The sequence below is a fragment of the Xyrauchen texanus genome, chromosome 26, assembly GCF_025860055.1.
Source record: "Xyrauchen texanus isolate HMW12.3.18 chromosome 26, RBS_HiC_50CHRs, whole genome shotgun sequence".
Classification (NCBI taxonomy): domain Eukaryota; kingdom Metazoa; phylum Chordata; class Actinopteri; order Cypriniformes; family Catostomidae; genus Xyrauchen; species Xyrauchen texanus.
Genome location: NC_068301.1, coordinates 26055044 through 26072863, shown reverse-complemented (window position 1 = coordinate 26072863; position 17820 = coordinate 26055044). Strand labels below are relative to the sequence as shown.

Below are 17820 nucleotides of genomic sequence, written 5' to 3'. Positions count from 1 at the left end.
GACAGGCTTACAGAATTGATGTTGTTGAATATGGTGTCATTATTCAAGATATGCTCTCTTATCTCTCGAATCCTAATTGCATTGTTGGCCAAAACCATATTTATAATTGCAGTCTCTTGTACATCTGTAAACAAGCATCCTCGTCCTCCATGATGTCTTTGCCTTTCCACTCTGTACAGAATTCAAACAGTATGTGTTCAGCATAGGAACTGTAAATCATTTACAAAAAAAAAATGTAGTACAGCTTGATAACCAACCTCATTCATTCAATGCAGTGCAGTAAATGGATGGCTTAGAGTTACAAATGTTTATGCAATACTATGCAGTCATACGTATTTTACAGTACATTACTATAATGCTAAAATAGTCATTAGATAGTTGCATACCTGTTCTCATTTCTGAAGGTTCGAATTATGGATGCCACTGTAAATCGACTCAAGTTGGGCTGGACTCTCAGTCCAGCCTCTCTCATGGTCAAACCGTGGTTGATTACATGATCAACAAGTGTTGCCCTAATCTCATCAGAGATGGCTCTCCTTCCTTCTCTTATTTGCCCTCGTCCTCTTCCTCCTCTTCCTCTTCCTCTTCCTCTTCCCCTTCCCCTTCCACTTCCTCCTCCTCCTCCTCCTCCTCCTCCTCCTCCTCTTCCTCCTCCTCCTCCTCTTCTTCCTCCTCCTCTTCCTCCTCCCTCCTCCTCCTCCTCCTCCTCCTCCTCCTCCTCCTCTTGCTCTCTGTTCATTGTTAGCATCCATTGTTCAAAACAGGTAAGCTGACCTTTGACCTATTTATAGGCCTATCTATACTAAAGTAAAGCAGTGATTGGTTAGTGATCAGTTAAGCAATTAGTGTTTGCACATGTGAGGAGTGTGTCTGTGTGAAGTGTAGCATTTTGATTGGTTGTGTTTGGAAAAGGAAAGCAAGTCACTTCCTGATAGGTCTTTGTGTTTTAGGTAGAGAATTGTGTGTAGTGTTTTGAAAAAAGTGTTTTATGCAATTGAAAACTGAGTCAAAGGCTGAGAAATAGCTTATGGTTTTGAAGATTTGGCATGTAGTTTTGCACTTTGAGTGAGAGATTTCAAAAATCGTGTGACATGAAAAGATTTTGTGTGTAAGCAGTTGGTAAAAACTGTAATAGACTTAATCCTACTATGTCTGTTTCCAGTCATAAAAATGACAAGAGTAGTCATGAAAGAAGATAGAAACTGCCAAATTGATTTTTTCTGAGATGGTTATCTGTCTAGTTTTATCTGTCAAGTTTAGTTTTTTGCTGTCACGAGGATATGACACACACACACACACACACATACACACACACACACACACACACACACACACCAATAATGTTGACATCAAATGATGGATTGGGGCCATCAGGTCCATGTGTCATTCCATCAGTGATAGAAATGAAAAATTAAGGGAAAAAAATGTGATGCAGCAATAGACAGGCTTCTCACGTCTTCACACAGAACGTTTGTGCAATCAGGTAGTCAAAATACTGTAGAGTTTGTGTCATCTCACTGCAAATCCGTTGCTAATTAGCAATCAGCTCTTTAAAAAGAAAACGGGTAGAAAACGATGGGTTTCTTATGATGCCGTGTGTGTGTGTGTGTGTGTGTGTGTATATCCTTGTTGAAACATTGATTGATCTGTGACTTGACACAAGGTATCAATGTGACCTGCATTGCTTCCTTGCAGTTAGACACAAATAAATGGATTCCAATGAAAGAGCAGATACTGTACTGTATATGAACACTCTGTCTGAGTAAATGATGACAGATTTGTAACTTTTTAGCAAACCATTCCTTTAAAGACACATCTCTGTATTTATAACATGATATCTGTCTTTTGGCTGTAAATCTCATGAGATCACACTGTTTTTTTGCCACTTTAGGCAAGCATGAAAAGGACACTAGTGCTTAGGTTGCTTAGGTTCCTCCTTCCCACCACTAAACATAATTTCAGCCCATAGACCCCATTGACTCCCAGTCTCCTCCAGTCAGTCCAATGCAGTTTAAAGCTGCCACTGAGAAAGCTGATTCCTGCTTTGTTTCTGCCGCTATTTCTCACATCCATAATTAAGCCGCCCCCTGCTCGACCCCTCTTTCATAGGAACGCACTATGCATACTGTAGCATGCTGATGTCACTCAGCAGTGTGAGAGTGTCTGCATGTATGTGCATGTGCATGTGTGAGTGAGAGAGTGATGGGGTTTAAAATGTATCTTCAGGGCTGCTCTCTACATACACTCACCTAAAGGATTATTAGGAACACCTGTTCAATTTCTCATTAATGCAATTATCTAATCAACCAATCACATGGCAGTTGCTTCAATGCATTTAGGGGTGTGGTCCTGGTCAAGACAATCTCCTGAACTCCAAACTGAATGTCAGAATGGGAAAGAAAGGTGATTTAAGCAATTTTGAGCGTGGCATGGTTGTTGGTGCCAGACGGGCCGGTCTGAGTATTTCACAATCTGCTCAGTTACTGGGATTTTCACGCACAACCATTTCTAGGGTTTACCAAGAATGGTGTGAAAAGGGAAAAACATCCAGTATGCGGCAGTCCTGTGGGCGAAAATGCCTTGTTGATGCTAGAGGTCAGAGGAGAATGGGCCGACTGATTCAAGCTGATAGAAGAGCAACTTTGCCTGAAATAACCACTCGTTACAGCCGAGGTATGCAGCAAAGCATTCGTGAAGCCACAACATGCACAACCTTGAGGCGGATGGGCTACAACAGCAGAAGACCCCACCGGGTACCACTCATCTCCACTACAAATAGGAAAAAGAGGCTACAATTTGCAAGAGCTCACCAAAATTGGACAGTTGAAGACTGAAAAAATGTTGCCTGGTCTGATGAGTCTCGATTTCTGTTGAGACATTCAGATGGTAGAGTCAGAATTTGGCGTAAACAGAATGAGAACATGGCTCCATCATGCCTTGTTACCACTGTGCAGGCTGGTGGTGGTGGTGTAATGGTGTGGGGGATGTTTTCTTGGCACACTTTAGGCCCCTTCGTGCCAATTGGGCATCGTTTAAATGCCACGGCCTACCTGAGCATTGTTTCTGACCATGTCCATCCCTTTATGGCCACCATGTACCCATCCTCTGATGGCTACTTCCAGCAGGATAATGCACCATGTCACAAAGCTCGAATCATTTCAAATTGGTTTCTTGAACATGACAATGAGTTCACTGTACTAAAATGGCCCCCACAGTCACCAGATCTCAACCCAATAGAGCATCTTTGGGATGTGGTGGAACGGGAGCTTCGTGCCCTGGATGTGCATCCCACAAATCTCCATCAACTGCAAGATGCTATCCTATCAATATGGGCCAACATTTCTAAAGAATGCTTTCAGCACCTTGTTGAATCAATGCCACGTAGAATTAAGGCAGTTCTGAAGGCGAAAGGGGGTCAAACACAGTATTGGTATGGTGTTCCTAATAATCCTTTATGTGAGTGTATGTCAATATTTAACCAGTAGCTCTCGCTCTTCTACTCTCTATGGTTTTTACTCTTTTTTTTCATGTTCTGAACTCAAGCACATAACAGAACAGATATTCTGCATTAGCTCTAATAGACATAAGTGAGCAACCTGAGATTTAAGTGAACATGAAATTAAAATGTACCCTATTTACTTTCTCAATCCATGTTCCTGGTCTTATTATGCACAATTGATCAGAGCATATTATTTTAATGAAAACAATCTTTAACCTCATGTAATAACCTGCTCCGCCTCTGAAACTACTTTCCTTTTCAGCTGATGTCACAGAGTCCTATTATCCTACTGGTTAATGTTAACCACTAGTCCGTCTTGGGTGTAATCTGATTTCAAAGTAATTGTTTATTGTAATCTGATTACAATTTTAGCTCAAAAAGTAGTGTTACATATTACATTTTAAATTTGTATCATCAATTTGTATAATCAGTTAATTAATTTTGGAGTGGTGGTTGCTAAAGCACAGGGCTGTTAATCAGAAGGTCACTGGGTCGTTGGTTCAAACCCCACAGCCACCACCATTGTGCCCTTGAGCAAGGCACTTAACTCCAGGTTGTTCCGGGGGGATTGTCCCTGTAATAATTGCACTGTAAGTCACCTTGGATAAAAGTGTCTGCCAAATGCATAAATGTAAATGTAATTTCAGGTACATTACATGGGTTAAACACAGGGCAACGAAAAAGAGGGTACAACTGGATCTTTTGTTCTAGGCCCAGGCTTGAGGGGGGCCCAGAGTAGAGGGGGGGTCCGCAGAAAGGCAATTCCATATTGTAGAGTGCATATAAACACGTTCAGCAGGAGACACGGACATAAACAGAGACAGTACACAACTGCGAAAGCTGTCCAGGTGGTGCACGTTGATGGCATTACTGTCCCCCCCTCATCCCCCAGGTCGAACAATGGACTGGAGTGTGGCCTGAGGAATGCATTTTGTTTTGGGTCCAAGAATTCCTATCTACCCAACCTGGTTACCATACCTTTTTTTGATGATCTGAATGATGATCTAATTGCCAACATTAAAAAATAACTAGCCCACAAACACACACACCACGTTGCAGGCTTTGCCATTGTTCAAGTCAAATGCAGATAAATGAGAAATAAGCCATTAAAAGATCACAATAATTCAACATTTTGAGTGACAAAACAAACAACGGTATAAACTATTACATGTGCTGTACATCTCAAGATACCTCTAAAAAATGCCTGCATTAAATTATAGGAATAAACTCCAGCCACTTTCTCTGCATCTGACTGATGCAGACAGAATTCAAGTGTGAAATTAATCCAACACAACAGCGAATTTGCCGTTATTCTTCATTCTTTGAAATGTAAAAGTTCAAGCTAGCGGACCAGTAACAAAGGTAACAAAATACACCTTTTCAGCATCTCTGTGGCAGGTTTGGGTACATGACGGCCGCTTGAAGGGGCGGCTTTTTTAACTCTTGTCTTAAGTGCCGTGCCATACATACGTCAGCAAAGAGGAGTCAGTCATATCAACCGAAGAGCGAGATTTTATATTTGATTAAAGATTATGTGGTCGGAGTCACGTGATGCCATGCGAGGGTCAGACGTATAAACGACGAGCTCTGCGCACTTTGCTAGTTTTTAATTATTTTATGTCATAAACCGGTGAGATTCAATACACCCTGCTACAAATCTGTTCTTTGAAGTCAACATGGCAAAGAATTCAAAATCCTCAGGCTCTGGAGATATTTAAAGACACTTACGTGCTCAAGCTGACATCTCAGACAGGCCCACACACCAGGGACTCGGTTTGAAGCTGGGTGCCGTTTTTGTTTCTATTTGTGCTGGTTTCATGGGTTCATCTCCTGCACCCATGAAACAGCCGGCTCACTGAACATTCATTTGACTGTCAGAGGAAATTGAACGGCTTTATTTACTTTTTTTTTGTGCTGTTCCTGAAATTTTTTTTGTGGAGGAACACACTTTCGAGTTTTGTGTACACGTTCTTTGTGTTTATTCTGCCTATTGGCTGGAGTTTGTTTTATAGATTGTCTTTTGTTGTGAAATTCTGTCTCACAAACTTTTTATAGAAACACCAAACTTCAGCAATCCGATGGCAAAGTTTTCACAGGGACTCATGCAAGGACTGTTTGAGTTTAGAGCGATGGATGCCAGTTGGTCCTGTCGTGCACAGGGTTAATGCGCATGTTTTCCCTTCTTCTGTTTGTTAGGTTCGGGGGGAATTTCAGGGTTTGATTATTGCACTAATAGGAATTGTGGTCTTTATAATTGTATTTTTGACACACAAAATTTTTTTTTTAATATGGCAAAATGTCAAAAGTTAATATGAGTGGATTGTCTCTCTCCACATGGAATGTAAATGGGTTAGGGCACCCCATAAAAAGAAGTAAGGTTATTTCTTTCTTAAATGTAAGAAATATGATATAGTGTTTCTTCGAGAAAGTTCTGACGCTGGGGATGGTTCTTGCTGCATCTGGCAAGTGGTCAGTAGATGATGATGCTGCCCCTTCCCCCATGCTTCTCGTCCTTTCAAGGGCCTAAATGAATCTCCAGAGAAACCTGAAAAATCTTGCCTTGATGAATGATTTGTTCAATCCGGATCCGTAAAATGACTGCATTCCAAAGATCTGCCCCGCACTTCCTGGGAGTTCATAGCAAACTTACACAATCCTGGCGTGTGTCACTCGCACAGCGATTCCAAACTTCTCAATAAAGTGGACCATGAGGAAGACAAAAGTTATGCCCAACTACCCTCCCTGAAAGAGGCAGTAGTGGCACATCTCTGCCCAGCGAGTAGCAGGGGGTGGAACTGATACCCCATTCATCTTTTTAAGCCGTGTTGACTAACGTCCGCACTGGCTGGAAAACGGCAGGCCAAACAGGTTCAGCGCTCCATGTGATGACTGTGCAACAAAATTTCCAAGCTAAGCTCCTCAAGCACAAATTGACAAGCAAGGCTACGATCCAGAGATGTTCAAAGAGCTCCGCACCGCTACGGACTGTGATCCACGAAACTCACTGCACAAGCCATTGGCAAGTCATTGAGCAACCTGGTGTTTTTGGATCGTCACGAAAAGCCGATGTTCTGGTGTCTCTAGCCGGCCTTTTCGGAGGCATTGTGAATAGATTTGCTGAGCGCTACATCATGAATCTGCAACAGTCATAGCCTGAGACATAGCCTGAGATATTTTATGCAGAACGGAGCAGAACTTCATCACAACCGGATCACTCCCACTCTGTCTCAGGCCAGTGCCTGGCTAAAAATCCCACACCAGCTGCCTCAGTGATGTCACACAGTGCTTCCGGCTCATCTTTATCACCCTCCCGGCTGATTAGCCTGATTCAGGGCTGGGTGTGTGTCCTCACGGCCTGGCCCTGGCCTCCTCCTCATCACTCGTTGCACATGCACGAGATGCTCACACCTTTCAGTAAAGAGCTTTCCCTCTTCAAAGCCCCACATTATGCACAACCGCTTCCCAATGGTGAGCGACACATTATATCATCTATGAACATGCAAAGTTTGCAAAAATAGTACACCGCTCATTGCACATTCATGAGACGCTCACACTTTTTCTTTAAAGAGCTTTCCCACTTCAAAGCCCACACATTATGCGCAACCACTTCTTAATGTTGAGCGCCGCATTATATCATGTTATGAACATACGAAATTGTCCACTGTCTCGTTATGCTGACATGTGGTGAGGTCTTACTGGCATTCTGATTGGGTGCTAAAATGATTGAACGTGGTTTTTCGATCTAATTTGCATGTACGCTGCCCCACTTCAATGGTCTTCTGTCTTCCACAGTTCCGTTCGAAGACACACCGGTGTTACGAGCTGAAATACACAATCTTCTTGCAAAATACGCAATAGAGGTTATTTAATTTGATTTAATAAGCCTGCTGTCCCACTGCGCGAATGCGTGGCAAGTCCTCACTGGTGTGTCAGAGCTGTTTACAGCGATTGAGCACAATCTGTGGTCTGACCACAGGACATGCCAGTGTTGCGTGCACAGACTGGGACACACACACAGCGGGATTTACAGCCGTTATTTTCTCGTTCTGGAGAAGGACTGCAGGCTTCGGACCGTTCTAGTTCTGAGACCCTTGAATCTCGCACTTGCCATTCACAATGTTAACTCTGAAAGAGATATTATCGCACCTCCATACTCAGGACTGATATGCATCAATAGATCTGAAGGACACGTACATCATGCACCAATTGCTTTGCGTTACAGGTGGCTTTTTAGATTCGCAATCAAGGAAACTGCATATCAAGTCTCAAGCATTTCAGTCTGTCTCTGTCTCCCTGCACGTTCAAGAAATATATCGATATAAATATATTGAAAATGAACGGTGTGCTTGTTTAGAATTGCATTAGCGACTGTCTGGCTTTTCTAGCACCAAGGACAGCACCAGCTTTCTACCGACAGGGTGCTATCAAGTTTCAGAAGGAAAGTGCTGACCACAAATGTATCCAACACAGGTTGGGGCACGGTGTGTGATGGACACCCGACTTTTGACACCTGGACAGGTGTGAAATGGCTATGACATGTCAACCACCTAGAGCTACTGGCTGTCTTTCTAGCATTGAGAGCTTTTAATTCCGATATTGTGAATCACCACATTCTAATTCGTTCGGACAAGACTACAGTAGTGCCGTATATATGTCGCCATGACACGCTGGCCCACGTATGGTTGGCGAAATGTAAATATGCATTTCCTACGGTGCGCCTCCTTCATTCTGTCATCTGAAAAGTGGACATGGAAACTTGCACTGAAATTGCACTGAAATGGCCCAATTAGTCCTGGTTTCTGGAGATGGTAGAAATACTGGACAGGTCTCCATGGGAAATACCGCTGAAGAAAGATCTTCTCTCTCAAACACAACACAAACCCATGTCCCCAGCCAGATCTGCGAAGCCTACACATTTGGCCTTTGAATGGAGCACAGTGGTCGGTCATGAACACCATATTACCGGCTAGATGCACTCAATTGGAATGTGTTCAATAATTGGTGTTTTTCACATGGTAATGACCCAGAAATTGTCCCGTACCTAAAATTTGTACATTTCTTATGAGCGATCAGATGCAGGGCTCACTCTGTCTATGCTCAAAGTTTATGTGGTGATTATATCTGTGTATCATGCACCTAAAACGGCACCTCTATAGGAAAACATGATTTTATCATAATACCTAGGGGGCGGAGCAGCTAAATCCCCCTTGCCCGGCTACAGCCCCAACTTGGTACCTAACTTGGTCCTAAAAGTGCTTGCGGGGCCTTCCTTCGAGCCTCTGGACTATGTTGAATTGCGTGTGCTTTCTCTTAAGACTGCATTACTAATGGATTTGTCCTCAGTAATACGGGATGGTGATTCCTAAATACTGTCAGTTGACAATTCATGTCAGGTCTTTCAAAACCACTGTCAAACCCAGAAAAGGCTATGTACCTAAGGTTATAACCACATCCTTCAGAGTGCAGGTGGTTAACCTTCTAGAATTTTCCCTCTTCTATTTAATTCGGATGAGGAACCGTCGTTGCATTTGTTATGCCCTTTGTGAGCACTACACACATACGTTGAGCGCACCCACTAGTTCAGACTGTCTGACCAACTCTTTTTGTGCTATGGAGGATGAGCAATTTCCATCTCTAAGCAAAGGATTTCTCACTGGATCGTTGATATGGTCTCCCTGGCTTAAGAGTTGTAGGGTGCGAAATGCCCAATTAGTGTTAAAGTACACTTAACTAAAGGCGTGGCCTCTTTATGGGCATGGAAGAACAGTGTGTCCTTACAATGTTTTGCATCAGAGTGGTCTTCTCAAAACACATTCACAAAATGTTATGTCTCTGTCTAATCAAGTTCTCTCTGTCTAGAGCGTTTGCTATTTTATTGGCCAAATACCTGTATTTGATTATGGGCTCCCTGTTACTTTGCACAACCGCCTGCATTCAGAACATTGTGTTACCAAAGTTACAGGCACTTTAGTTATAAATATAGACACATTACAAATAAAGTTCCTTTCTGACAGGGTGCGTGAAGGGGTTAATCCATATTATATGACCATAGTTCATACATACATTCTGAGTGTTCCCCACCTGTCTGATAATGAGGGTCATTCACTTGCGGCATACTCATGTCGGTCGCTGTCCTGTGGGACTGCGGCATCATGTTTCCTCTCTGGAAGGTTATGTCGTGTAGTACGGTGTGATGGGACTCTGTTTTCCCCATATGCATTAGTTTAGTGACGAGACATTGTATAAGCTGGCTTCACAACAAGACTCAAGAGTTCTTTGAGGTGTGGATGATGCGCTCTTTGTCCCCCAGTCAGAAAATTCTGAGGAATGGTGTTTGTGCACCTGCTTTTATAGCGGACAGCTTCACACCTTAAAGGGCGGGGCTAAAAGACTATAGTCAATATTAGAATTTCCGTTATTGTAGAAAGGTTTCAACTAGGCCATGTAGAAGGACACACCCCATATTCATCAGCTTAGTGATGGAATGTCTTGTTCCCCTCGTCTCAGGGAACAGAGGTTACGTACATAACCGAGACGCTTTCCACCGCCCAAATAACAAACTAAAGTTAGAAGTAAATACACATATTGATTATGCCAAGATTAAACTACACATCACTTCTGCATCAGTTCAAAGGGACTATGGATCCTGAAGGTAAATCAGTGTTATCACTCTAAGGACTTGGACCCATTTATTTAAGTGCTGTTGGAATCGCAAGGTTCCTCACTCAGCCTCATTTCCATGTGCAGTTGCTATTGGGGGCATTTATTACCCAATTGAAGATCAGAATGGTTCCTCAGTCTCCGAGGAGAGAGAAAGCTTGAAAGGGGGTTCAATAGACTGTAGCTCCTGGCGTTCTCTCCCTTATTCTTCTCTTGTGTTGCTGGATGTGGTATGATAAGTGGAAGATGAGTTACCTTTGATCTGCTGGGTTATGCATTATTCAAATGTTTTCGCTTGCTTGCTCTATCGGGCTCTGTAATGGATAAGGGCAGGATTTCTCACTGACTCTGCATGTTCAGATGGATTTTCCAACCATTAATTAAGGCTAAACTTTCTAAAGATCACACTAGGCATAGCGAGATTAGCGCTAATCGGTCTGTGTCAAACAAGTTGATTAAATTGGGTGCTCTTAATACCATGATTTTAAACTCTCCATGTCTAATCTGAGAACTTTATTCCTATTAGATGCCTCTGAACCCTGTAGAAATCTCATGCAGCTTCAAATGCAAGGCATGCAAAAGACCATGATAATTTATTTAAGACATATTGCATTTGCAATTGTGCCATTGTACTAAATATCAGCATGGCTGTGATTTGACAATATACTGTAATTCAAAGTAGTCACATTATTTATTACTGAAAGAAGTCACATTACTAATTACTAGTAGTACACATTACTAAAGTAGTCACATTACAAATTACTTTTCTTTTAAGTTACTTTCTAAAACACTTTTCACAGACACGTTTTTACATTTACATTTACATTTACGTTTTTGTTTTTCCACTCAACAAATTCAAAATAATGTCTAGATTTCCTTCTTTCATTTGCTGCTTGGCTAATCAGATTAGAGGACTGGAACTTACTGTTGAACAATGTCAGTTAAATGACAAAGTGTACAGTTCTACTCCACATGGAATGCTAAGAATGATGTAAAATGCTAATGTGAAACAGCATGCCAGGCTGACGTTTACACTCATTGTCATCTGATAAGTATCTGCCAGAGCATTCCTAGCTCTGTTAGTGCCTGCCAACTCATGTCACTCCAGTCAGGACTTATGTCACAAAATACCTTGCATATCAGCTATCCAATGTAGCAGATGCATGTGTAGAGCCATGTCACAATGGTCTTGTGCATAACTTGCCTACACTATTGGTCAAAAGTTTGTGTCAAGGACTTAAGATGCAGTATGTTTCATGAAATCTTAAAAAAACCTTTTGATCTAAAGACTTATGCTTTAATGCATGAGAGTAGTTATAAAGTGTGCCTATGTATGCTAAAACTAAAATTGTATTTATTTATTTTTTTACTTATTTCTTTAAAGGATGAGTTGGAACAGATAGTAAATTCAGTTTTGGTCAGTGGATAATTCCCATACTTCCATTTCTGTTATTTCATAGTTTGATGACTTAACTATTATTCTAAAATGTGGAAATTTGTAATAATAAAGAATAAGTAGATTTGAATTGGTACTGAACTGAGCACATGCATTATTAATGCTGCATGTAGAAGCAGACAACAAATGAAAGCTCTTCAGATATTTTTTATAATAGGACTTAATTAACTTTTGTTTATACAGCTGAAATGAGCATTTATACTAAAGAATAGACTTCTGTAACTTCTGGCTGTAGATTTAAGGATATTGCTTAAGATATACACCTTAGCACTTTTCATTTGTTAAGTTAATTTAAGTGCAAAATAAACATAGAGAAAAGTGCATAATAGCAAACACACACACATTTGTTCAAATGCACTTACAAATTATTATGGCGCACAAGAATAATGATCATGAACACAAGCAAATTCCATTTCAAGGGAAGTCAATCCACTCGCCGGTTATCTTTGGAAAGCCCTCGGGCAACTATTTTCTATGGATACAAGTGGCATGAATGTACAGCTAATACCGACTTGAATGGGGAAAGACCAAAATCTGCAAAACGGTTTGTCAAGATTACGATCAAAAATTTACGATTCAAATCACAACAATGTTATCATAAATAAACTCCGTCTCAGGCTAAATAGTCTAGCAGTTATTAAAAATTATGTTGGTGGAGCTCAGTGAGAAATACAGAAGGGGTTTGATTTCATGATGAATCACTCTCTGCAACAATAAGACAATCACACATTCAATAAATTATTAATACAGTGGAAACTCATAAAGAGGACAGGGATATATAGAGAGCAGCAGCTGATTAGGAAACATTTTCCACTGTCAAGTTTGTACAACAGATGAGTCTAATTTAAAGAGACCTCTGTGGGCCTTTTCTGTTTGCTAAAAGATCAAACTGTAAGACTTCTATTATTAAGTTCTCTTTCAAAATTAAATGTGAAGGAAAGAGGGATTTTTTTCAGCCAGATATTGCTATAGATATAATGTTATATTAATATTAGTGGTGTTTGATAAGGCAAGCAACAATGAAGTTGATATAATGCTGACTGGTGGCTTCAACAGAAGAGAAAACTTGTGGTAGAAGTGGACACTTCACACTAATCTCCTATAGAGTGCAACAGTGCCCGCCCTCTTTTTCAGAATCACAACATTACAAACTTTGATTTGAAGCAAAACAGTTTTTGTAAATCGGTTAAAAAGTACAACAATGTGTACTTACCATCATTGATTTCATGGAATGAATCACCAACCTCTGAGCTCACGGTAGGTCTGTCTTTGAATGTTTATAAATGATTGTTAAAAATCGATTAGTCTATGGTAAAACAATTAACAGGATTTTTATTCTGGAAACTGCCTGTTGGCCTCTATAGTGCTGTTTAGCCATGACGTCAATTTGTAGGCGAACCCAGAAGACTGATTGGTTTATAATAGAGTTTTCCTCTTTTCACACGAGATCTGTGGTAAAAAGAACTCAAAGATAATTGGACATTTTGTTCTACAACATAAATTATACAATCATACCTCAAATGTGAATGTAGAAGCTGCTGTGTTTATTTTTATTTTTTATTTATGTTGCTAACAAGCTGCTAAATAAGGATTACAACTTCCACAAGCATGTGAGTGAATGTGACTGACGAAACAGAAAACCATTGTAGTCCTCTTAACTAGCAATATGTTAGCAACATACATTGTTTTTGTTTTTTTAAAACATGGCGGCTTTAGAATTCACGTTTGGGGTATAAATGTGTATAATGTATGTCTTAGAACAAAACGTCAACCTACATTACATCCTAAACAGCCCTATAGTGCCCCTTGCGGCAACAATGAGAATGCAGTGTGTAATTACAGTACATGTTTCAAAACGCAACAACGCAGATAGAAGCATCTGCATTCACTTAAGGCTAAAACATACTCTACACAAATATGTGAACGCAGATGCAAGCACTTGGCCACTGCTTTGCCAATACGCTGTCCGGTTGAACATGCTTAATGTACATTTTTGCATTACCATGGCTGGAACAAACCTCAGGACTCAAGGGGGTGATAGAGGTACCTTCAAATGTCTGTGCCATTAAACTGGATGCCATGCATGACAGTTTGAACTCCAACATAATCAACGAGCTGGCCGGAAGCAAATATTTTTGGTAAAAAAAAAGTTGTAAATATTTTGTATACACACCCAGCGTTTAGCTTCAGAAGACATTAATTAATCCATTGGAGTAATATAGATTACATTTATGATGGCTATATGCACTTTTTTGAAACTTTGAAACAAATGCAATCACTGCTTTCAGACAACTTTCACAGCAATCATTTTCTCTGTGTCCAGTAGAGGGCAGAAAACCCTATACTGGCATCTGAAAATAACCCTCTTCCATACAGGTCCTTCTCAAAAAATTAGCATATTGTGATAAAGTTCATTATATTCCATAATGTAATGATAAAAATTAAACTTTCGTATATTTTAGATTCATTGCACACCAACTGAAATATTTCAGGTCTTTTATTGTTTTAATACTGATGATTTTGGCATACAGCTCATGAAAAGGGTCTCAAAAAATCTCAAAAAATTAGCATATCATGAAAAGGGTCTCTAAACGAGCTATTAACCTAATCATTTGAATCAACTAATTAACTCTAAACACCTGCAAAAGATTCCTGAGGCTTTTAAAAACTCCCAGCCTGTTTCATTACTCAAAACCGCAATCATGGGTAAGACTGCCGACCTGACTGCTGTCCAGAAGGCCATCATTGACACCCTCAAGCAAGAGGGTAAGACACAGAAAGAAATTTCTGAACAAATAGGCTGTTCCCAGAGTGCTGTATCAAGGCACCTCAGTGGGAAGTCTGTGGGAAGGCAAAAGTGTGGCAAAAAACGCTGCACAACGAGAAGAGGTGACCGGACCCTGAGGAAGATTGTGGAGAAGGACCGATTCCAGACCTTGGGAGACCTGCGGAAGCAGTGGACTGAGTCTGGAGTAGAAACATCCAGAGCCACCGTGCACAGGCGTGTGCAGGAAATGGGCTACAGGTGCCGCATTCCCCAGGTCAAGCCACTTTTGAACCAGAAACAGCGGTAGAAGCGCCTGACCTGGGCTACAGAGAAGCAGCACTGGACTGTTGCTCAGTGGTCCAAAGTACTTTTTTCGGATGAAAGCAAATTTTGCATGTCATTCGGAAATCAAGGTGCCAGAGTCTGGAGGAAGACTGGGGAGAAGGAATGATGGTCTGGGGTGCCATGTCAGCTGCTGGTGTTGGTCCACTGTGTTTTATCAAGGGCAGGGTCAATGCAGCTAGCTATCAGGAGATTTTGGAGCACTTCATGCTTCCATCTGCTGAAAAGCTTTATGGAGATGAAGATTTCATTTTTCAGCACGACCTGGCACCTGCTCACAGTGCCAAAACCACTGGTAAATGGTTTACTGACCATGGTATTACTGTGCTCAATTGGCCTGCCAACTCTCCTGACCTGAACCCCATAGAGAATCTGTGGAATATTGTGAAGAGAAAGTTGAGAGACGCAAGACCCAACACTCTGGATGAGCTTAAGGCCGCTATCGAAGCATCCTGGGCCTCCATAACACCTCAGCAGCGCCACAGGCTGATTGCCTCCATGCCACGCCGCATTGAAGCAGTCATTTCTGCAAAAGGATTCCCGACCAAGTATTGAGTGCATAACTGAACATAATTATTTGAAGGTTGACTTTTTTTGTATTAAAAACACTTCTTTTATTGGTCGGATGAAATATGCTAATTTTTTGAGATAGGAATTTTGGGTTTTCATGAGCTGTATGCCAAAATCATCAGTATTACAACAATAAAAGACCTGAAATATTTCAGTTGGTGTGCAATGAATCTAAAATATATGAAAGTTTAATTTTTATCATTACATTATGGAAAATAATGAACTTTATCACAATATGCTAATTTTTTGAGAAGGACCTGTATAGTATTCAGAGCACATTTCTTCCTCAGACAATCCAAACTCTTCTCAACTACAACACATATGTGGCTGTAAGAATAGAGCAGAAATAAGGAATGGGAATCAACACGTCCTTCTATCATAGTGAATACAACTTGACAAGATGCATACTGAGCATGACTGTTCTTGCAGGCAAAGATGACTGGCATAAAGTGCATTGCTGATCTACAGATGAACAACTGACATGCCAGGGGAAGGAGTGCTGTGCATGTTGTGCTGTGGATTTGACATGCAGTTAGTCTCAGTGCTTGGGTGTGGTGCGAAAACAGGTAGAGACAACTCCTAGCCTGTCGGTATTCAGAGCAAGTGAAATGTCAAAATGCTGCCTCAGTCGCATCTTTCATGCATTCACGCATTTTCATATTGAATAAAATTGCATGTTTTTTTTGGCAGGCAGTTCATGATTGTGTGATCTCAGCCTGTGGATGTTGGTTAGAGAAGCAGTGGCTGATCGTTACGGCACTAAGTGTAAACAGCAGCAGGCCCTCAGGGAGCGACCATACTTCCCCTCCGCACAGAAGATCAATAGTCCAGCCATGGAGAACAGCTGTTCCACTCACGAACACATGCAAATGCAAATATAAACATAGAGAACACACAGCAAACAACTGGTACTAGAATTTCCTTAAACCTTAGCATCTCAAAAGTTGCACTTAATCTGGGCCTGGGTAGCTCAGCAAGTATTGACACTGACTACCACCCCTGGAGTCGCGAGTTTGAATCCAGGGCGTGCTGAGTGACTCCAGCCAGGACTCCAACGCAACCAAATTTGCCCGGTTGCTAGGGAGGGTAAAGTCACATGGGTTAACCTCCTCGTGGTCACAATTAGTGGTTCTCGCTTTCAATGGGGAAGTGTGATAAGTTTGCGAGGATCGTGGAGAGTAGCATGAGCCTCCACATGCTGGTTGTCTCCGTGGTGTCATGCACAACGAGTCACGTGATAAGATGCGCAACTGTCTAAGAAGCGGAGGAAACTGAGACTTGTCCTCCATCAACCGGATTGAGGAGAGTAACTGTGCCACCACGAAGACCTACTAAGTAGTGGGAATTGGGCATTCCAAATTGTGGAGAAAAGGGGATAAAACATTAAATAAAAAAACTTGTACTGTATCTATTTCAAGTGATGCTCACTCTAGTACAACTAAAAGACAGGGGGTCTTCCTTAACTGAACATAATGAATGATATGTTTTTGTTTTCTCTGCCACTCTTTCTCATTTTTTAAAGAAAGCCAAAAATAACATAATAAAATAAAAGATAAACTGAAGTACATGTTATAGTGATACATTGCACTGTTTTAAAGAATAAAGAGCTGATTCTATTTTACTCCAAAATCAAAAGAAACAAATAAGAAATTATATTTTGTATATAGAAAATTAAGCCTCGTTTTAGGGCCATTCAATTATACATTGTGACATTTTGTACATTTAACCTCCCAATTCTCATTTTCACAATGTACAAATTATTTATTAACATTATATAAATTGTAATGTATCATATAAATACAAATCATATTTAGATTCCTTTATGGTAATGAGAATGGGGGGGTGTAAAATATGCTTAAGTGTCAAAACCTTGCCAAAAATCACAGTTTGTTGATGCGCAAACAAACAATTGTTGGAAGAATCATATTGTTTCCGGATATTATGCTGGGATAGCGAAAGTATTTTATCATAGAAAAAATTACACACTTCACCTTTAAATAACAGGGCATATAAGGTGATGTATTCCAGGGTGGAGGATGGGTATGTTATAGTCTCCATAGAAACATAGGCACAAACTCCTCTGGAAAGTCCCTTACGAAACGCTGACCACAAAGTGTCTGTGTATGTGTGTGGATGTGTTCTAGTCTAATTCTATTCAGCCTCATAATGAGATTTAAATGATGGGAATATACTCCCAAAAGAAAATATTATAGACTACCATTTTAAGTGGGACTTAACAGAGTATGTTTTAGCAAAAGTGACAATAACCATGCATGGCTCAATCCAAGTAAATTACATTTCTTGGTTCAAACAGAATGTTACTCAAGTAGCAGTTCAGATAATTAAAGATAAAAAAAAAAAAATTTACTCACCCTCATGCTATCACAGATTTTTATGACTTTCTTTCTTCAGTAGAACACAAACAAAGATTTTTAGAAGAATATATCAGCTCTGTTGGTCCATACAATGCAAGTGAATTGTCATTAGATCTTTGTAGCTCCAAAGGAAAAATAAAAGTAATCCATA

At 40.7% G+C, this 17820-nt stretch overlaps 1 long non-coding RNA gene across 1 annotated transcript; it reads left to right on the top strand.

Moving 5' to 3' along the window:
- The first annotated feature begins 12767 nt into the window (after window positions 1–12767).
- LOC127620355 (uncharacterized) lies at window positions 12768–16739 on the top strand. The gene is made up of 3 exons (XR_007967696.1): window positions 12768–12872; window positions 15724–15860; window positions 15985–16739. It is a non-coding gene; the product is annotated as an uncharacterized LOC127620355 (long non-coding RNA).
- Window positions 16740–17820: the final 1081 nt, after the last annotated feature.